Genomic DNA, 24599 nt, shown 5'->3' on the forward strand with positions numbered 1-24599 from the left:
ATCTTCATGTTACTGCTGTATATATCTTTACATTGAGGTTGTTCCTGTGTGTGTCCCACTGTTGCTGCTGCACTGGTGGTTACTGCCCTGCTTTTATGCTTTTTTATGTGTTTCAATAAAATTTACATATTTTTATTATTTTTTTGGTCTAAGTGTGAAGGTGTTCTTTTGGTATTTTCATATGGTTGTTCCTTCATGGCCCTGTAAGGGATATTATTCGGTGTTTTATATAGTATAAATGTATATTCCCGATTTGTTGGCTTACCTTTTGCCAGAAATTTGCACCAAAAGGAGGTTGCATTGTTTGGAACATGATGTGGCACATTAGGTTGTGCTAAACCATGCCCCTTTGTCAGAGAAGAAGACATTTTTTACTGAAAACTACACCACAATCCAGGAATTTTTATCTTGGTAAATTTACTCCAGTATTTTTACTGCAGTATTTTCATACAAAAATGAGAGAAAGGGTTTTGAAAACCAACTCTCAGTTGAGGCTCAATGTACGTAGTGGAAAGGAACTCATTTGTGACCAAATATGGATAATCCTGAGAAAAAATGGAAAGTAGTTCCAGCTCCTTTAAAAAAAATATACTTTAAGTTAAAAATGGATTCCATATTGCAAGAAAAAAATAAGCAAGAACACCAAAGTGCATTCAAATCCATTGCCATCTTTTCTTGCAATTTGGAACCCACTTTTAACTTATGCCATTAAATTAATATTTTCAAAAAGGGGCTGGAGCTTTTTTCCCCAGTACACTTTCATAGCTGGTAGGGTAGTATATTGAAACAAATACAACAGGCGATAATAACATTTAATGTATGGATTTGTTTCTCTGCTTTAGATACTATTTGAGATTCAAGTTTTCTTTAGTTGTTACTAATAAACGCTTTGATAATACTGTATATATGTTGTCTGAAAAAACTGTTTCTAGAGAAATGCAAATGTTTTGTGTATTCCAAAATGCATATAATTATGGATAAATAAGAATTGTGGAAAATATTGTATGCGTCTCTCTATGCCTTTTTCCAATAAGCATTGAGATTTAAAAAATAAATGTAACACTAGAAGTAATAATGCAATATTTAAGAAAAATCATGTTATTTTGGCTCCTGCATAAGGACTAAACTGGATGGTATGTGCCATATGTTAAAATTAGAGATAAGCAAATCAATTCAAGGTGAGTCAAATACGCATCAAATTCTATAAATAATGTTGATTTCACAGAATTTTTTGCAACTTTATTTGATTCTTGGAGGGCTGGGAAGGCGTTTAAAAATTAAAAAATATACCCACTTCGCAGCTGACCTGTCCTGACCATACAGCTCCCTGCCAAGTTATCCGCTTTCTTTCTTATTCCATCATGTCTTCTCTTCCATCTCCTCTCCTCAGAGTCTAGGCATCAAATTATGTCAAAATGTCATGGGGTGATGGTCATCATGGTGTTGCATGAGGCCTAAGAGTGAAGAATGCCCGACGTCCACAGATGGGGGTTGTGCTCACAGCCCAACACCATGCAGGACGCTTGTCATTTGCCACAGAACACCAGGATTGGCAAATATGCCACTGGTGCCCTGTGCTCTTCACAGATGAAAGCTGGTTCACACTGAGCACATGTGACAGACGTGACAGAGTCTGGAGACGCCGTGGAGAGCGATCTGCTGCCTGCAACATCCTTCAGCATGATTGGTTTGGCAGTGGGTAAGTAATGGTGTGGAGTGGCAATTTTTTGGAGGCCGCACAGCCGTCCATGTGCTTGCCAGAGGTAGCCTGACTGCCATTAGGTACTGAGATGAGATCCTCAGACCCCTTTTGAGACCATATGCTTGTGCGGTTGTCCCTGGGTTCCTCCTAATGCAGGACAATGCCAGACCTCATGTGGCTGGAGTGTGACAGCAGTTCCTGCAAGATGAAGGCATTGATGCTATGGACTGGCCTGCCCGTTCCCCAGACCTGAATCTGATTGAACACATCTGGGACATCATGGCACGTGGAGGCCACACACTCTACTGAGCATCATTTCCTTGTCTTGAGGCATTTTCACTGAAGTTGGATCAGCCTGTAATTTCATTTTCCACTTTGATTTTGAGCATCATTCCAACTCCAGACCTCTGTGGGATATTATTTGGGATTTATGTTGATAATTTTTACGTTTTATTGTTCTCAACACATTCCACTATGTAATGAATAAAGACTTACAACTGGAATATTTCATTCAGTGATATCTAGGATGTGGGATTTTAGCGTTCCCTTTAATTTTTTTGAGCAGTACTTAAATATATATATAGTATATATATAATATATATATATATATATATATATATATATATAATTGTCTAAGGGTTTTTCCGTCTGTCTGTCTGTCTGTCTGTCTGTCTGTCCTGGAAATCCCGCGTCTCTGATTGGTCGAGGTCGCAGCATGGCGACGATGATGTCATAAAGGTTGCCTCGACCAATCAGCGACGGGCACAGTCTGCCGTGAATTCGCCTCGACCAATCAGCGACGGGCACAGTATCGACGTAGATGTCATAATGGTTGCCATGGCGATGATGATGTCATAAAGCTTGCCTCGACCAATCAGCGACGGGCACAGTCTGTCGCGAATTCTGGAATCATCATTGTCCATATACTACGAGGACATGCATATTCTAGAATACCCGATGCGTTAGAATCGGGCCACAGTCTAGTATATATATATCTATATATATCTAAGTGGTATAAAAATAATATGTTTTGAGTGGGATGGTGACGTTCATGCCATTGTGCTTTCATGTTGACACAAGAGGCTGCTCCGGGGGGCTTCTGAATGTACAGAGGCCACTAACTGATTAATAGTGACCATGAATATTCATAGCTTTTCTGGAGATGAGTAACTGTATGCATGTATGTAATGTGGAGAACATGTAGAAGAAGCATTATGTTTTGTGTATACATTATTCAGATATGTATCTAATGTGCAGTCTTGTTCCGGTGACTCAATATAAAGTGACTCATTTTATTTGCCTCCATTACCACATTATGTCACCCAAGAATGTGACAGCTGTGGAAGGTCAGATTTACAACCATGCAATTGCAGTCCAATTATGCAATTTTTCTAATTTTCCGAGAAGTTTTCCAATACCTGTTCACCTGGCCTGAGCTGAATTATTATATGTCATTAATACTAATGAGCCAAAAAAAGAGAGTGAGATTCTACTTTAAATGTCTCATTCACTCTCTGACTATATTTATGGATTACAGTGTTGAGTACAGAAATTTTCTGTAAAAATTGCTATTTAAATGGATGCACAATGCAGACTCTAAATTATATATATAGTCCTAGAATGGGTGAGGGGGCTGAAGGAGCAGGAACAGGATAGGGGCAAGGCAAGTATGAATTTTTTGTGTTTTTAACCACTTCCCAGACAATGTATTTATTATGTTTTGTGGTTTGGAGATCTTCATAGGATAACAACTGGCTTTTTATTGCAAGATATAACCTGTTAGATGACATTCTCATAGATAGAAACCAGACTCAGAGATGGAAAGCTTTGCAAAAAGTACGTGCAGTTCACAGACAAATATTAGCCTGTGTTATGGGTAACTTTCAGTGTCTATCAAACTTTATATTTCAGCTCCTTATCAAACCAGAGTACTAATATCTATTGCTTCAGGATGTTGTACCCTTACAGCTCCATAAGATGATCCATGTCTTGTTAGATCAAAATTAGAGAAAAAATATGTATCAGCTCTCTCAAGGTCAGGTATAACTTCTGGATCCACAAATTCAAGGAGGGATGCACGGATGATGAAATCCCAGCTGGTCACTGTGTGGAATGCTTAAAAACAAAAATGGAAATCCAGCAATCACAATGAAAGATTCAAAATTCACATTTTTTCTAAAAACTTTTTAAAAGTTCTAGACATTAAAAAGGGAGTGAATAAAATCACATGTAAGATGCATTTCGAGCAAATCTGGTTCCTGATCATAGCCTTTTTCACTTCTATCGGTAAGCCATGATTAACCAGTGTGGTCTGAAACTTGTCATCCACGTGATTTTATCCCCCCCCCCCTTTTTTATCATTTCTAGTACGTTTTTAAAGTTTTTGGAATAAGTGTAAATTTTTAAGCTTTTATTGCGATTGCTCGATTTCTATTTTTGCTTTAAATCTTGTCAGATGAGGATAGGGGCCTAGGGAAGTGAGATTTTACACATCATGAGATTATTAGATGCATCTTAAACCTGTAACCTAAATGGATAAAGAAAAGGTGAATACAGATCCTTAAAGGTGCTTACCTCTAACATAGAGTAAAGAGCAACTCTATACCTGGCACTTGACTTCTGACCTTCCGTCTTCCATGGCATGGAAAAGTTTGAGTCTCCATAAGTTAAGTAGAGGTTTCATATTTCCATTGTAACTTTGCTTTTGTAAATATTCATGTAAAATATTTGTAAAATGTATTTCACTATATACATAACATTTCCTTTTCTTACCTATTGCCTAGAAGAACCGGCGCTTTATTTGTATCATTTTGTACTCACGTAGAGTGTTCTCTGTTCATGCCCCAACCAGTGACTCTACAAAATATGGAAACCATCGCAAGAATTAATACACAAAAATAAATAACATATATTTGGATACCAGGCGCAAAACCGAGTTTAAGCAAAGCTGCAATCACAACCCCTCCAATCGCCTTTTAATTGTTATTCTGATGGCATTAAAGACAAATAAATTGCCGAGCATATGATTATTTGTGGACGTGAAAGCTTCTAGTTATAAAAAGGGAAAATACATATTTTTGTGAAAGTGGAGAGATAATTTGTACTAAAAGAATGCATATCCAGCCAGAACCCTCCCATTGGAGAAGGGAAAATTTAATGAGCTTTTAATGGAATGCAATGCTTGGAGTGGTAAATTATTTGTTAGTTCACGATGCAATCAGCATGCTGATTAAGGCTGCTTGGTGTCTTTTTTTTAACTAAACATTAACTGAATGAAGACAGTTAGTCCTTGTTCTTCTGCTTGGGGGGCTTTTGTGAAACAAATGGACTTCAGAATCCAGACTGTCAATAAAGGTGAGTGCACTTCAAATGTCATTAAAATACTAGTGATAAATATTTAAAATCATATTTATATTTGCCCAGTGCTTTTCTTAAACCACATTTAAAGGAGCATTCCTCCTGGAGAGGCCTTCATATAATGCATGTCATTTTCGCTCTCTCCTCTTAGCCCTTTTATTGTGAGTTACAGCAGTTGCTTACATATAGAATACAATTTTACTTCATTACATCGGTGTTTGTTTGAGCCTCGGAATCTTACGTTTTACTCCCATTAAGACAATCATGGGCAACCTGCAGAAAGTAGTCAGCTATTAACAGTTCTCCTCTTCTGATTTATGTACCGATAAGGGCTGGAAAAAAAGAAATGGCAAACAACTTCTATTAAATAAGGAAAAGGCATCTTTATACATTGCCCAAGCATATATCAAATCCTTTTTAAAACGCTTCACGAAAAGAAAAAAAAAGCTGCATTAACATTAGAAAGGGAAGGAGAATCTGCGGGCAGCTTATTGTTCACTCCTGTCTGTTGACTGTAAATAGCAAATCTTTACACGTTGCTTATTGTTACTTGGAAATACAAAGACGAGAATCTTAATAAAGGGTGTTGTTTTCTCTCAGATCTGTTTTTACTTTATGTTTTCTTCCAAACATACCCCTAATTCCCAAGGCATGGGGGTGATCATGATCACTGCTGTGTAGTCGTTAGTAAGGACAGTACATAGTCACCCTTTAAAACCCAATGAATGACTTGCTTTCTTTTTACTACGTGTTCCTGTTTATGACCCAGGAGGTTAAAAGCCTCTGACTGGCATTTGACTTCTGACCTCCTATAAATGTTATGTTATCAGTTCCTGCTTGTTAACTTGTATTCACTACGTCTCCCCGATGGCTGTCAGTTAGAGGATTTGATTATATTTCCTAATGGAGCTCCTCAGTCTTTTTGCTTTTGTTTTAGGGTGTGAAGTGTCATTTTGCTTGTTAACCTGAGATTTTTTTTTTCACATATTGGAAATAGACAATTCATTTGAATCTTATCAGATTCATCTTAAATTGAGTATCTTTTTATTATTTTATACATAGAAATATGTGTTAACAATTAATTGCATGTTCATTTAATTGCATTACAGTAATAATAATTTCTATTCCTATAGCGCCATCATATTCTGCAGATTTTTACATCTACAATACTAATATATATATACAGTATATATATATATATATATATATATGTGTGTGTTTGTATGTGTGCATATATATATACACATATATATATACATTTTATATCTATTATATCTAATACATATATCCAATTGTACATGTGTGAATATATATATGTATGTGTGTGTATATGCATGTATATATATATTTATAGTTAATATATATTTAATTGTACATGTATTTATATCTATATATACATATATGTGTGTGTATATATGCATATTATATTTATATTTAATATATATATAATTGTACATGTGTGTATGTGTACATATACAGGTGCTTCTCACTAAATTAGAATATCCTCAAAAAGTTAATTTATTTCAGTTCAATACAAAAAGTGAAACTCATATATAGAGTCATTACAAACAGAGTGATCTATCTCAAGTGTTTATCTCTGTTTATGTTGATGATCATGGCTTACAGCCAATGGAAGCCCAAAAGTCATTAACTCAGTAAATTAGAATAATTAACAAAAAACATCTGGAAAGGCTTCCTAAGCATATAAAAAGGTCCCTTAGTCTGTTTCACTAGGCTCCATAATCATGGGGAAGACGGCTGACTTGACCGATGTCCAGAAGGCAGTCATTGACACACTCCACAAGGAGGGTAAGCCACAAAAGGTCATTGCTAAAGCAGCTGGCTGTTCACAGAGTGCTGTATCCAAGCATATTAATGGAAATTTGAGTGGAAGGAAAAAGTGTGGTAGAAAAATGTGCACAAGCAACCGGGATAACCGCAACCTTGAAAGCATTGTTAAGAAAAGGCCATTCAAAACTTTGGGGGAGATTCACAAGGAGTGGACTGCTGCTGGAGTTATTGCTTCAAGAGCCACCACACACAGACGTATCCAGGACATGGGATACAAGTGTCGTATTCCTTGTGTCAAGCCACTCTTGACCCATAGACAATGCCAGGAGCGTCTTACCTGGGCCAAGGAGAAAAAGAGCTGGACTGTTGCTCAGTGGTCCAAGGTGTTATTTTCATATGAAAGTAAATTTAGCATTTCCTTTGGAAATCAAGGTCCCAGAGTCTGGAGAAAGAGTGGAGAGGAACACAATCCAAGCTGCTGGAGGTCTAGTGTGAAGTTTCCACAATCAGTGATGGTTTGGGGAGCCATGTCATCTGCTGGTGTAGGTCCACTGTGTTTTATCAAGACTAAAGTTAGTGCAGCTGTCTACCAGGAAATTTTGAAGCAATTCATGCTTCCCTTTGCTGAAAAGCTTTTTGGAGATGGAAATGTCATTCTCCAGCAGGACTTGGCACCTGTCCACACTGCCAAATGTACCAATACCTGGTTTAAAAACAACAATATCACTATGCTTGATTGGCCAGCAAACTCGTCTTACCTTAACCCCATAGAGAATCTATGGGGTATTGTCAAGAGGAAGATGAGAGATACTAGACCCAACAATGTAGATGAGCTAGAGGCTGCTATCAAAGCAACCTGGGCTTCCATAACACCTCAGCAGTGCCACAGGCTGATCGCCTCCATGCCACGCCGCATTGATGCAGTAATTGATTCAAAAGGAGCCCCAACCAAGTATTGAGTGCATTTACTGAACATACATTTCAGTAGGCCAACATTTCTGATTTTAAAATCATTTTTCAAGCTGGCGTTATAAAGTATTCTAATTTACTAAGATAATGACTTTTGGGTTTTCATTGGCTGTAAGACATAATTATCAACATTAACAGAAATAAACATTTGAATCAGATCAATCTCTTTTTAATGACTCTATGTAATATATGAGTTTCGCTTTTTGTATTGAAGAACTGAAATAAAATACATTTTTGATGATATTCTAATTTAGTGAGAAGCACTTGTGTGTATGTATATATATATATATATATTTATATATATATATATGTATCATGTCTCAGTTCATCTGTGCATTATATAATTTCAATGCATTACAATTCAACAGATTAAAAAGAAAATGATAAAATGTTTTAAATAAAATAAAATGTCCAGATTATAAAAAAGTATAATTAAAAAAATGTTTGTAATTAAAAAAAAGGTAATTTTATTTATTTTATTTTTTTTTTTTTAACTGATAAAAGTCCATCAATATTCAGTGACCGTTTATGCAGGACACTTGATATACATATGCTGTATCATCTCTTTACAAGGCAGGTGTACTTTAGATTAGCTGAAATGCCAATTTCTTTAATTCAGATTACCATTGCTACTTAAATGTTAATAGGGAACAGAAACTGCAAAACTGAATAGAAAATATTAGATTTTGGCTTGTGTTTTGTTAAAAAAAATGTTTTTTTTTTCCCCGAGATACGTATTGTGATCTGTCAAACTAGTAATTGATAGCAAAATTAGTGATAGAGATCATTAATAAGGAAATAGTGCCGGCAACAATTAACGCAATGATTTAAATAGTATTATACCTAGTGTTGACTTACAATAATAAATGTGTAATTTCTGATAATTCTGTTACTACATATTTTCTACATTTTTACATAAATGTGAGCTCCTTTTCTGATGTATACTATTGGTCTTTGTTTCATTTTAAATAGTTCATTCTTATGCTGAAATACATAAGTAATTACGCAGGTTCAATCCAGCAGTAATTCAGTAAAGATGAATGGCTCCCATGCCTAAATGTTCATTACGTGTGTTGCTTAGTTTAATGTACTTTTGTGTTTTAAAATGAGTATTAATGTAATGTGAATACTATTAATGTTACTGTAGTATATACGAAATAGGTCTTTGATCAGCTCCTGCAAATTCAGTAAAGTCTTTCGCATCTATTAATTCATTGATTTGTAGTTATACAATAATATTTCTACTGTGATATATATATATAACATGCATGTTTTTATTTATATATATATATATATATATATATGTGTGTGTGTGTGTGTGTGTGTCATGTATGTACATATATATATATACAGTATATGTACATACATATCTATATATACAGTATGTGTGTATGTATAATTCATAGAATGCATACATTTATATATTATTACCATTCGTCTCATTATTATTATAGTAGTCCTCCTCTTCTTTACTACTGAAATTGCATGCACATTATTGTTATTTCTCTCTGATGTCAGTGTTGGGGATTAATTAGTATGCCGCATCCTTTCATCTTTTCTTTTACTTACCCAGAATGAAAACAGCACTTTCTAATAGAGCAATTTATTTCTAGAAGTGTCTTTAACTCTTTCCTGACATTTTCTCCCAATCTCTTTGTATTATTCACTTTCTAAGATTTCATTGCATTCCTGTTTATCATAAAAAAGGAAAATACAGGCATTGGCTAATATCCCCTTGATAAAAGCACATTATTTTCATCATTATATTTTACCTACTTTTTTTTTATTAGCGTGTTTTTTTTTTAAAAATATTCTTGATTGTTTATGGCTTTTAAAACTTTTGTGCACCTCTTTCTTCAATATGCAAATTTTCTAAATCGGAGGCATGGGAAAAAATATATAGTCTAGACCTAGACAGGGTGCTGTCTAGATTTTGACTGACATTTTATGACCTCTCTTCCTCACAGAAGGGGCAGAATGTTCTTTTTAAAACAAGAGCTTCTCCACATTCACAAAAAAAGTAATAATAATTAAACCTTATTTCTTTCTTTTTTATATAATTTTTATAAAAGCTTGACTTTGTGGTGGTTTTTGCTGTTTGGCATTTTTCTTGAAATTGGTTTTTGGAAGTAGAGATTTAATCAGCAGACTCCCAATGACAATAAAACAGGGCGTGCAATAAATGCTCAGACTGTCCTGGTATTTGCAGAGGAAAAGTGACAACTTATTGGAAGTTCTCAAGGAATCATTTATATTTTACACTCCACTTGGCAGCTGATTTGAGATTGTCTGTTAGCATAACAAAGGCTCCGAGCATGTGAACTTCTGAAACCTTTTGACCTCTTTGCTGCTAGCATGAATAGCTCCCAGTCTTGCCTATACAGATTTCCCAAAGCTCCCCTGTTCGTGGCTAAATTGTTAATCAGGGTAATTTAATATAGTTTTCAATATGCCTCATCTCTTATTAGGAACGGTATTCAGAGTTTTTCTCCCTCCCTTACCCAAAAAACAGCCCCCCTCGCCCTATTCAAATTGTAAGAGGGGCAGCTGCAGACAAACCCCCATGAACTATATGTGAAGACAGGGCAGGAGAGGAAATTCTCACAACTAACACTTTTTCTCCTTGTACTTCAACGTAAACTCTGGATCCGAGACTATTTACCATAGCGCAAAACAACAAAAAACTGCATCTCCATGTCAAATAGCGCAAATAATAGGCCAGGCTACAGCAGACACTACAACAGAATCTCCTCCTCTCTACACCACACACACACACACACACACACACACACAGGCACTTTCCAGACATAAGGCCATTTTATTGTAATTTATCACACACAAAAACAACTTTGGATCAATTCAAATGCACATTAGTTTGGCTGAAAAGAGACTTTTTACAATTAAATTCATTTTAATCCAGTTAATACCTAAAAGCTCTCATACGGAGACATTCAGTATGGTGAAAACATCTATAAGGTCCCGATTTTAGGGAAAAAAATTGATGACGAAAATGGTCAAAAGCGTATTTTTCATTTTTTTTATGCTGAAATTAAGACAGCTCCAGGCAGCTGTTTTCGGAGATGTAGATCTTTAAGAATTGGATTTTTGGCATAAATCAGGTTTACTCTAAATACAATCAATTTAGAAAAGTCATTTTAAAAAACAAAATTTTGAAATGCCTGTTTGCATTGTATAAAAGTGGTAATCCTGGTTCCCTACTGTGTTGATGATCTAGAAACTAAACTGCATTCATAATGTTTGTTCACTTAGATGTTTTGGACGTAAGAGTTTAAGTGCTTATTTTTATACCTTTTTTCTTTTTAGCTCTGCAGTTTCCCATTTTGTCCCTTTGGATTAATTTAAAAGCAGCTTCTAGTTCCATTGGGTTGCATTAAAACTTGTACATTTTAAGTTTGTTTTCTTTGATATCTCACTATGTATAATAATTCTTGAGATTTGCCTAAGAAGGGAAAGATCTTAAAAGCTTAGGCTTCGTATTGACATAGTTTTTTTTATGTTTGGACTAACTTGAAATATTTTTAATTCCTTCAGGGCTAACAAAATCACTACATAATATCCCTCTGGAGAAATATGTTGCTAGAATTTTATTTCTACATGGTTATAATCAACAGCTTTGATGCATGACCAGCCAGAAACACAAACAGTTTCTCGGAAAGTTACTACATATATTAAAATTACTATTAGCATATTTATTTGGATCCAACATTTTCCATATCCTTGTACATAGATGAAGAAACATGTATGGGTTTTGATATGACGATTTTGCCTACTGACTTGTTTTAACTATTTTTTAAAAATGGTTATTATTCAGAGCATCGGATATCATATAGATTGGTATGAAATAAGACAATATATAATCCTAATACTCTATAATTCTCTGCACTCACACCACCTTGTCTGACTAGTAACTATAAGCACTGAATATCTAACAAGAATGGAAGATATTAGTGAAAATGAGTTTAGAACATTTAAAAACAAAATCTCTTCATAGTGGTTGTGTGAGCCACTTATTAACAGTTTACGCAATACTTCTATTATGTGGATATTGGACGTAGTCTTCATCAAAAACTGTCAAATTTCTCTATACAATAAGTTATTTAAGTAGAGAAGATACCAGAGACCATCAACTTACAGTCTACAAGAAAAGGGGTTTATACAATAAAAACATGGTATTGTGGCCCTACTGAACCAGCCAATATCAGCAAACAAGATTCATTTAAGATCTATAGATAAGTGCAAACTTGGCTTAGCAGGCCAGCCTCCCAGCATCCAATATTTCAGTTCTCTTAAATCATAATTGCTTTGAGTGGAGATATTTTAAGGTAAGGAGACTGAAAAAAAACACACACAAGAATGATCATTAGCTAAGCATTTTGATTAACTTCCTCTAAGAACTAATTTTTTTAGAACCTTTAATTTTTGTCGGCTTTTATGGAATGAGTATACCAGATTGGTAGGTGGTTTCAATGTATAAAAACAGTGGTTGGTACATATCAAAACATAGCAAAATGCTAGGCTTTAGGGATGAGCAAAAAAGATTTACATGACCCTGGTCCAGTGACCACATCAATGGTACCAGACCAGAGCCCCAAGAACCTTCTCCTATCTGTCAGCACCCCTGGTGTCCTTTCTACTTAGTAGTGTTTTTTCCACATCAGGCATGCATCACTCCATATCCATGACATTGTGTTGTACCTACAAATCAGGTAGGAGGAGGTTTGCAGGGCTCTGGTCCAGGGACTTGCAAATTATTTTGCTCATCTCATAAAAAAAGAACACTAAATAATTACCATGGTATACTTACATAAGATCATTTAAGTTATTTGCATTTATGGAAAAAACTAAATTTTGGTTGAATTTTCAGAAAAAAAAATTAGCTCCATTTCTCCTTAGTCAAGGATTGTTTTTGTTGGCAGGAGTGTTTGCAATGCTGTTTGTTACACAGTTGTATACATCTGCTATTGACTCCTTTCAGAAATATGTATACAGATCAGATTTTTTTTATAAACTTGTATTAAAAATATAGCCAACTGTACTTCTCAATACAGTGTAGTCCAACCTGGTAAAGGCCTAGCGTTTCACGTCAGCTTTAGCAGAAGCTTTCAATCTACCCACAGTCAGTTCAAAATTATTGCATACTCATATGCACTCTGTCTCTCTACATATATATATATATATATATATATATATATATATATATTACGCAGATAATGTATGGTATGCTTATAATATAACATAAATATCAGCATGTAACAATAATAATGCCAGGCGTACTTTGCATTTGGAAGTTTGAAAGCTTTCTAAGTTTTTTGTTTATTAATTGTTCCTACTGTGCTCATATTAATATTTGCCAATCATATATTTTAAGCAGACTAGAATAGTTGCTATTTGCATTGATATTCTATTTAATGGCCTAGTAGAGATTCCAGATAAGGCTTTGTATTTATAGGTTGGATCATTGATTGCTTTTTTTGCCTACATTTTCCTTTTGACTCGCAGATTTTTTTTATATTTTGCTTTCTCTGAATGACTTTTTCTCACGTAATGATCTTTCCAAGGCCTTTAAGAACATAAAGTACACATTTTGGGTTGGGCCGAGTATATTCAAATAGAGGGATGTATATTTAAAATACCATTTGACAAGGAGAATGAGTGCAGACACCAGAACAATTACACCACGATCCCTTTGGGACTGCCAGCGCCAAATTTAGCCAGACTGAGAGCACTGTCTAGACGTTCTCTTTTGTGTATCAGCTGTGTCTTTCTTTTTTATTGTCCCATCTGAATGTGACAGTTCAAACTGCATATGGAGCCCAAACATCACTATCCTCGAAACCATATTTTACAATAAATATTAAAAACCTTGACAAGGTGATAATTAAAAGCTGTCACTTTAATTGTAAATTACTATGGAATTATTATAGGGAGATACAACTAGTAGGAACCAGTGAACCTTTTTGCTGATAATTACTAAGTAGAGGGCCTCTGTTTAGTTTTTCATAATATACAAATTGACAAAGTATCTTGCAAATTATTTAGTAAACCTATACTTTATACCACATGTGACATTTTTTTCTATACTTAAATTGTCTTACGAATATTTTTTTTCTATTAGTCATATTTCATTCATCACGGTCTTAATATCACATCACTATCAATATATAATTCCATATGTTGAAAAGTGGATATCTTTCATATCTTTGTTTAAGCTGTCAAGACATTATTACAAATCTTGAACTTATATGAAAGTTCTAACATACAAAATGTACAATTTCTTGATTTTGCAGTAGAATGGAATATCCTTAACATGAAAAATGAAATATCTTTAATGGAATTTAAAAACAACTGATACTCTTGTCTCTGATCCCCTGCTACTTAGAGATTGCCCAGTCTCTCAATTGTCTTTACTTCTCGCTGTAGTAAAGGTACCGTCACACTCAGCGACGCTGCAGCGATATAGACAACGAGCCGATCGCTGCAGCGTCGCTGTTTAGGTCGCTGTAGAGACGTCAAACACAGCAGCTCCAGACCGATGCAGGAGCGATCCAGTGATGTAACGGTGACTCACTTATCGTTCTCACAGGTCGTTAGCTCCATGTAAAACATTGCTGGCATCGTTGCTTTTGCTGTCAAACACGACGATACACGCCGACCAGACGACCAAATAAAGTTCTGGACTTCTAGCTCCAACCAGCGATATCACAGCAGGATCCAGATCGCTGCTGCGTGTCAAACACAACGAGATCGCTAACCAGGACGCTGCAACGTCACGGATGGTTGTCGTTCTTGTTGTAAAGTTGCTGAGTGTGAAGGTACCTTAATGGTGCCCCAACTCAAAGACATGTGATAAGCTGCAGCCAATATCTGCAGGTGCAGAGCATTTATCCTCAGAACTTCCATGTATGACCATACCCTAAGAAATCTGACCTAGATTGCGGTCCTCTTTTAAATAGATTTCCCTGTGATTATGTGCGGAGAAGAAATTAGAAAAGCCTAAAAAGATGTAAACCTGGACCACACCTCTATTCAAGGACAGATTAATCTTGGTGAATCAAACATATCTTTTTACAGAGACTAAAATGATTTATAATAGAGAATATTCATAACTACTTGCATTTGTTCCCACACTAAAAAATTGCGCTAAAGAAAGACACTAAGAACCCAAATGCGTCACACCATATCCAGACGTCCATTTTTCACGTACATGTTCTAGCTGTTTTTTTTTTCACAGATAGAACATATACCTATTATAATCCATGGGTCTGTTCACATATTTGTGTTTTTTGGGGGACAGTATATCTGCCAAAAAATCACTGAGACATATCTGTTTTTTTTTTTTAATCTAACTCATGGATCAAAATTACCCATACATGTCTATGGGTTACTAAAAATGGGCAGCACAATGGCTTAGTGGTTAGCACTGTTTGCAGCGCTGGTGTCCTGGGTTCAAATTCAGCCATAGACTACAACTGCAAAGAATTTGTTTATTATCCCCATGTTTGTGTTGGTTTCTAGAAGGGATATGTGGGATACTGATAGGGAATGTAGACTGTGAGCCCCAATGGGCACAGCGATGATGTCTGAAAAGTGCTGTGGAATTAATGGCACAATATAAGTAGACATAAATAAAAAATTATGCCAACTGTGCAAAGTGAAACATGGATGGTAATAATTGGCACACTGAGGAAAATGTAAATCTAAAACAGGAGTGAAAATTAGTCTTTTTTTCTTCACTTACTAATTAGGCCTTATTGTAATATTTTGTTTTTTAAGACTCAACTCAATGCACTCAATGTTCGTCATATGTTAACAGAAATATATAAAGGGGTTTCCATGTTCTGATAGTACAAAAGCTCTGTACAAGCGCTATGGTTCCTCACCTCCCAAAAGAAATCCAACAAATTCTGCTTTCCCAAATACAAATGCCTCCCTCCCTTCTGAGTGCCACAATGTGCCCAATCCACATGTTTGGCATTTCTGTAGCAATAAGAGAATGCCTAATTTATTTGTCTCCAAAAGCATGAGCTGGGCATAATGTACTGGTCACTACAATGTACTGGTCACTGCAACATACTGGTCACTACAATGTACTGGTCACTGCAGTGGCAGTTTGCATTTTTCACTAAGCAGCATCCACTGCTGCTTGTTTCTGGAAAGCACTTATGGAGTCTAAATCGTCATTACACCTGTAGACAAATTCCCAGAAGGGTGTAATTTCCAAAATGGTGTCACTTGAGGGGGAATTCTATTCTTCTGGCACTTAGTGGCTCTGTATATGGAGTCTGCAAACTACACTATAATAATTTGTTCTCCAAGAGTCAAGCAGCGCTCCTTCCCCCCCAAGTCACGCTGTGTGGCTATGCAATACTGTACAGTCACATCTGAGGTATTGCCACATTCAGCAAAAATTGTGAGAACGCTTTGTGAAAATGAAAAATTTGGGGCTGAAACAAATTTTTGTGGCAAAAATTTAATTATTTTTTCTTCCTTGCCCATTGGAATTAAATTCTGTGACACACCTGTGCTGTCAATATGATAAGTGCACTCCTAGATGAATTCATTAAGAGGTTTATTTTGTAAAATTGGGTCACTTACGGGGGTTTCTGCTGTTCTGAAACTCCAACGGCTCTGCCAATGTGCCATGGCATCCTCAAACCAGTGCAGGAAAATCTGCACTATAATATGGCATTCCTTCCTTTCTGAGCTTTGCACTGTGCATCAAAAGTAGTTTTTGACCACTTATGGGGTACTGATGGACCCAGGAGAAATTGCGTAACACATTTCCAAAATGGGGTCACTTGTGAGGGGTTTCAACTGTTTTGGCACCTCAGGGACTCTCTAAATCTGACATGGCGTAAGCTATTGATTCCATCCGCTTTGTATTCCAAAGATCAAATGGCGCTTCTTCCGTTCTGAGTCCTGCGTGCACCCAAACTCAAGAGAAATTGCACAATATATTTTTGTCCATTTTTTTGCTACCCTTTTGAAAATAAAAAATATAGACAAAAAAATAAAAATTTTGTGGGAAAAAGTTAAATGTTCATTATTTCTTCCACATTCCATTAATTCCTGTGAAGCATCAAAAGGGTTAATTAACTTCTTGAATGTGGTTTTGCGCACCTTGAGGGCTGCAGTTTTATAGAATGGTGTTACTTTTGGGTATTTTTTGTCATACAGGCCCCTCAAAGTCACTTCAAATATGATGTAGTCCAAACAAGAATGGTTTTGTTACTTTTATGGAAACATGCGAAATTGCTGATCAACTTTTAACCCTTCTAGCTTCATAACAAAAAAAAAATTAGGTCTCAAAAATTGTGCTGATGCAAAGTAGACATGTGGTTAATGTTATTTATGAACTATTTTGTGTGACATAACTCTCTGGTTTAAGGGCATAAAAGTTAAAAGTTTAAAAATTGTGAAATTTTTACCACATTTCCAATATTGTCAGAAATGAACACAAGTTATATCGAACAAATTTTACCACTATCATGAAATACAATATGTCACCCAAAAGACAGTCTCAGAATCACTGAGATATGTTGAAGCATTCCAGAATTATTACCTCATAAAGTGACACTGATCAGAATTGTAAAAATTGTCTCAGTCATTAAAGCAAAAACAGGCTCTGGCGTGGAAGGGTTAAGTACTTATTTTCAATTATGAGAAATTACTTCTCTTTAATTCCTTCTCTAAGTATATGAGTAAATTGACAAATGGGTATTACCAAACCCCTATATCAAAGAGATGTGGCCCTACATAGTCTGACATTGTCAGCATTATTTTGAAAGTGTGCAGACGCACACCTTCCATACCTTTTAAGACTAAGTTGACTATTTATAAATTTCCTGGAGGAATAAAGTGGAAGCAGCTCAACTCTTAGTGGTATGAAAAGAGAATTTAAATAAATGCTAAAATTGTCATGCCAAGAGATCTGACAGGCTGTGTCGAAATTTGGTACTTATGTGGCTTAATGCAAAATCTCCAACTAGTCTCCCAAATATCACAGGCCATTAAAGGAGTTTTCTGGGAATTTGCTTATTTTTCCCTATGTGACTAAGAACTTACAGGGAGATAGTTACTAACTACATGCTTTTTCTGCCCAGCATTAACCTCTCCAGTCTTAGAACCATCGCAGACCGGTGACTCTGCTACTACATTTGACCTCATATCAACAGAGCAGCTCTTCCTTTTCTGGTCTTCTCTGTTGATGGGACATCACTGCTGATGACATGTGACATTGGCAATGACACCCTGTCAACAGAGAAGAGCGGAAGAGAAGAAGCTGCTCTGTCGAAGTGACATCACTGGAAGCTGCAGAACACCAGTAGGAGCGGTCCTTGACAGCTCTGAGATGGAGGATATTAGCGCTGGGCAAAACAAACAGCTAGTTAGCAACTACCTGCCCATAAGTTCTTAGCTACATAGGAGAAAATATGCAAAGTCCTGGATAACCCTTTTAATAGAATTGGATTTCACAAATGGGCTAACAAACTTTTTTGGGCCTCCCAAGGCTCTAGAGCCCTGATGAGACTGCAACTTCTGCACCTACTATAGTTACCCCAATGCTGGCCCTCTTCAACCACTTTTGCTAAATGCTCTCAGATAAGTGTTCAGAGGCTTCACTAATAAAGTTTAGCTTCCACCAATAAACTAAATCCATATTGGAACATGACTAATATTGATTGAAGAAATAGACAGTAAAGTAAGCAACAAAATTTATTTCAAATATTCAATTAGTATAATACACTGTATTTATGTGTAACTAATTAACAACTCAGCTCTTTTGGACCTTTAGAACGCAGCATTTTAATTTATGTTTGCTTCTTTAATCTCCACTTTTTATTTTTATTTTATTACATATATATATGATTACAGCAATACCAAATATATTTTAATACTTTGCACAATTAATACTTTAGAAAACACAATTTATTTTGCAAGGTTCTAAAATACACATCATCATTTTTCATTAACATATCTCTTTGAGTGCTTGTTACAGGACAAGATGAAATGTTGTTGCTACCTCTCAATGAAGTGATTTGTTCATAACTTTTTATGATGGATTTTTTTTTTGAGGCAGATAAAACCAGAATTAGAAATTGGAGCATTATTTTTTTATTTTCTAACTTAGGACAGTAAATAACACAATTTAATACTTCATTTATTAGTGATGTGAGGATATTAATTATGTCTACTTTTTATTTCTATTTGTCTCATAATTAAGCATTTTATGAAGAAAAAAACTTTTTTTTTTACATGCAATTTATTTTTTTCCTATAAACTTCATTGACATTTTAGTTTACAGGTTTCTTTTTTAATCCTACTCTAAGACTTGAACAATAGATTGTTCGGTCACATATATATAAGGTTTTGGTTTGGTTAGAGATTTCACAATCCATATAAATGTGCAAAAAAATAAAGATGCAATTAAAATGCAAAAAGATCATAAATAAACGCATTTAAATTAATTGTGAGGTATATGGAAATTCTAGTTTTTGCATCAGTAGTGTAACATTTGGGCAGTGTAATATTTTTTTTTTACATAAGTGGTAACAAAAACAGCCTTTTTCAATGCATCTTTACTGCAGCAGGTTGGTCTGCATAGTTCACACAAAATGAGCAAGAGAAACTGGAAAGACAATAAGTGCAATAGGGTCTTACCCAACAAAGAGCAGGGAGATAAAAGCCAGTTTTGCTCACCTGAGGGGGTTGTAAAGTCATTCTGGTTTGTCCAGATGAAGAAGTGTGTCACTTTCAAAAGCGTCCACCACTAAACCACATTTCTACATGTCTCCTCTCCTGCTCATCACTGGACTTCTGGCAGCACAGATATTAACCCACTAGTTCCCAGCCTCACTAGTTTTCACATGAGGCACTTCATGCGCTTATTGTTATAGGCAGAGTTTCAATTTGGTGCAAATCTTCAATGGTAGCGAACCACTGAGAGGACATATTTACTGCAGTTTTTTTTTGCATTTTGAGTTTTTTCTAGCTTCTTTTCATGCCATGCAATACTGCATTCTATACAAATAAGATAGAATATGTTTTACCGTTTGTTAAAAATATTGCACCTAATGCTACAGTCATACATGTGTGCCTATTTTCAGATCCTTGTAAATCAAAATATTTGTCTCTCATCTGTCATCTGCATTGCCTCTGTTTTGCATCATGGTCCTTTCTTTTTCACAAAGTGAAGCAATGTGGGTCTGTGTGCTGTCTGCGAAAAAAAATTACAGCATACAGACATGTCATATGGAACTGACAGCATAGCCTTAAAATCAGCTATTGACATTTCCATCTGGCATACAATTTCATATGTTCCTCTATGCATTTGGCATATACATCTGGACCTACTGCCAAATGGGCCCTGAGAGCACAATGTGTAAAGGGCCTAAACCACACTTGCAGTTACAGTTTATTAGATCCACATTGGTCTTAATTTTACACCACTAAGAAATCCGCCATGGGCCAGAGTAAATGTCTAAATCCTCCTTAATATTGGTAATATGGCAATTAATTGATCAAATGCCTTATCTTTTGGGGCACAATATAGGCTGAGTTTTTCATGCATCTCACAGTGCTAAAAGCATATGTGTATTTACCTACAGTGGGGGAAATAAGTAGTTGATCCCTTGCTGATTTTGTAAGTTTGCCCACTGACAAAGACACAAACAGTCTATAATTTTAAGGGTAGGTTAATTTTAACATTAAGAGATAGAATACCAAAATTAAAATCCAGAAAATAAAATTGTCTAAATTATACAAATTTATTTGCATTTTGCAGTGAGAAATAAGTATTTGATCCCCTACCAACCATTAAGAGTTCTGGCTCCTACAGACCAGTTAGAGGCTCCTAATCTACTTGTTACCTACATTAAAGACAGTTGTCTTACATAGTCACCTTTTTAAAAGGCTCCTGTCCACAGACTCAAATAATCAGTCAGACTTGTCAGGGACAAGATCATAGACCTGCCCAAAGCTGGGATGGGCTAGAAAACCTTAACTAAGACTCTGGGTAAGAAGTAGACAACTGTTGGCGCAATAGTAGGAAAATGGAAGAAATACAAAATGACTGTCAATCGATATCGATCTGGGGCACCATGAAAAATCTCACCTCATGGGGAATCCTTGATCTTGAGGAAGATGAGAGATCAGCCTAAAACTACTGAGGAACTTGTTAATCTCAAGGCAGCTGGGACCACAGTTACCAAGAAAAGCATTGGTAACTAATTATGCCGTAAAGGTTTAAAATCCTGCAGTGCCTGCATGGTCCCCCTGCTCAAGAAGGCACATGTGCAGGCCCATCCAAAGTTTTCCATTGAACACCTGGATGATTCTGTGAGTGATTGGGAGAAGGTGCTGTGGTCAGATGTGGCAAAAATTGAGGTATTTGGCATTAACTCAACTTTGAAGGAAGAGAAATGCTGCCTATGACCCAAAGAACACCATCCCCACTATCAAGCATGGAGGTGGAAACATTATGTTTTGGGGATGTTTCTCTGCTAAGGGCATAGGACTACTTTACCGCATCAATGGGAGAATGGATGGAGCCATGTACCGTAAAATCCTGAGTGACAACCTCCTCTTTTCAGCCAGGACACTAAAAATAGGTTGTGGCTGGGTCTTCCAGCAAGATAATGACCCAAAACATACAGCCAAGGCAACAAAGGAGTGGCTCAAAAAGAAGCGCATTAAGGTCATGGAGTGGCCTAGCCATTCTCCAGACCTTAATCCCATAGAAAACATATAGAGGGAGTTGAAGCTCTGAGTTGCCAAGCGATAGCCTCAAAATCTTAATGATTTAGAGATGATCTGCAAAGAGGAGTGGACCAAAATTCCTCCTGACATGTGCGCGCAAATCTCATTATCAACTACAAAAACATCTGACTGCTGTGCTTGCCAACAAGGGTTTTGCCACCAAGTATTAAGTCTTGTTTGCCATAAGGATCAAATACTTATTTTTCACTGCAAAATGTAAATAAATTTATATAATTTATACAATGTGATTTTCTGGATTTTATTTTTGATATTCTATCTCTCAATGTTAAAATGAACCTAACCTTAAAATTATAGACTGTTCATGTCTTTGTCAGTGGGCAAACTTACAAACTCAGCAAGGGATCAAATACTTATTTCCCCCACTGTAGAAAAGCTGTGTATATCCAACTATTCACTATTGATTTAGCATAAGCTTTCTCATAGAGCACTGAATGGAAAAATAGATAAATTATTGTTGATTGTATGTCAATTTTAGTCTTTTTTCAAATTTGTATTAATTAAAAAAGTGTCAAAATAATATTATAAAAATCAATCCTTTCACACAAAAGTAAAAGGGATTTATGAAGTGACTATTCTACAACTTGGTAAGGTGCCTGTGTTGAAAAAGAGCTTTATTGTTTTGTAAAAAAAAATATATGGAGCATTATCCAGATTTCATGTTGTATAGAAGGAGGTAGATGGGAGAGAATGGAGTTTTGGCCAGCTGATTGTTACTCAGGTGCGTTATTTTGAGCCTTTGATGTCTATCTAATAGGGATAAGTATGTTACGTTCTTATGCTTTCCTATTACTGCAGTGTGTTACAGGTCATTGGGATTAATGGATATCTATTGAAAGTTACTGCAAAATAATAAGTAATTTTTATGGAGCACCACACTCCCTGAGGAAGCAACAGACGTGAAACGCGGGTTGGGTATTCGGGTCGAGGATCTAAGCAATGAGTGCTTACTTATTATAATTTATGCATAGCACATAGTGTCTTTCACATTTGACTTGTATGAGGCATATGTATACTTCATTTTATTTGCAATATTCAGACAACTACTAACGTCTGTTGGTGTAATCTGTAGATGGCATGTTTCTTCTCTGCTTGCAATAGGCGCTCAACTTCTGATGTCTGCTGGCAACCACCAGAAAGTGCATGCAGATACCCACCTAACTCATTCATATATATTGTGCCCCTTGCCATTTGGTGGAACATTTGTTATGTCAGAATACTCTACAATGAATTGACTACCGTTTCTTGATAGCATTCACAATGGCATCTTGGCAGTACAATTGGCCCAATTTTTTCAGGATCTTTTCACTGATACTGTAATTTGCTCTCTGAATCCAGTCATTATCACTTATGTTACTTTGTTTTCATGTTTTTAACCCCTTTACCCCCAAGGGTGGTTTGCACGTTAATGACCGGGCCAATTTTTACAATTCTGACCACTGTCCCTTTATGAGGTTATAACTCTGGAACGCTTCAATGGATCCCGGTGATTCTGACAATGTTTTCTTGTGACATATTGTACTTCATGATAGTGATAAAATTTATTTGATATTACCTGCGTTTATTTGTAAAAAAAATGGAAATTTGGCGAAAATTTTGAAAATTTTGCAATTTTCCAGCTTTGAATTTTTATGCAATAAAATCACAGAGATATGTCACACAAAATACTTAATAAGTAACATTTCCCACATGTCTACTTTACATCAGCACAATTTTGTAACCAAAATTTTTTTTTGTTAGGGAGTTTGTTATGATCCGGTGACCTTGGAGCCGCATGAGACTTTCTCAGGAGTAGGTGGAACCTGTACTGACCGCAAACCCTAAACTGTCACCGCAACTATAAGTAGCCGTGGGGTGTACCTAACACATCCTAGACACTTCGACACAGCCGGAGGACTAAATACCCCTATAGATGGAAATGGGAATTCTATTTTACCTCAGAGCAGAACCCCAAAGGATAGGTAGCCCCCCACAAATGTTGACTGTGAGTATTAGAGGAAAGACACACGCAGGCAGAAATCAGGATTTAGCAAAAGAGGCCACACTAGCTAAATAGGCAAGGATAGGACAGAATACTAAGCGGTCAGTATTAAAACCCTAAAAATATCCACAGCAGATAATACAAAAATTCCACCATCTAACTAAAGACATGGAATGTATATCTGCATCTCCTGAGAATCCAACTTGACTGAAATATCCAAACACAGTCTAAGCTGGACAAGAAAAAACATTGAATAGTACTGAATTGTAAAGCACACAGCATGTGTGCTGTGGAAACAAAACCAGACACTTATCTTTGCTGATTTGGCAGCAGGGCAGGAGGAACCAGACAGAGATGCAAAACCTCCAAGAACAATGGACAACTGGCAAGGGCTAATGAATCCTGCACACCTAAATATCCCAGTCAGAGCTGCAATCAGCAGGGACACCTGCCCAGGATTGCAACCCAGGGACAACTGCATTACTACCAACAACCACCGGAGGGAACCCAAGGGCAGAATTCACAACAGGAGTTATAAGGGTTAAAAGTTGACCAGCAATTTCTCATTTTTGCAACACCATTTTTTTTAGGGACCACATCTCATTTGAAGTCATTTTGAGGGGTCTATATGATAGAAAATAACCAAGTGTGACAACATTCTAAAAACTACACCCCTCAAGGTGCTCAAAACCACATTAAAGAAGTTTATTAACCCTTCAGGTGTTTCACAGGAATTTTTGGAATGTTTAAATAAAAATGAACATTTAACTTTTTTTTCACAAAAAATTTACTTCAGCTCCAATTATTTTATTTTACCACGGGTAACAGGAGAAAATGGACCCCAAAAGTTGTTGTACAATTTGTCCTGAGTACGCCGATACCCCATATGTGGGGGTAAACCACTGTTTGGGCGCATGGTAGAGCTCGGAAGCGAAGGAGCGCCATTTGACTTTTCAATGCAAAATTGACTGGAATTGAGATGGGACGCCATGTTGCGTTTGG

Source organism: Ranitomeya variabilis, chromosome 1 (genome assembly GCF_051348905.1).
Source record: "Ranitomeya variabilis isolate aRanVar5 chromosome 1, aRanVar5.hap1, whole genome shotgun sequence".
NCBI lineage: Eukaryota > Metazoa > Chordata > Amphibia > Anura > Dendrobatidae > Ranitomeya > Ranitomeya variabilis.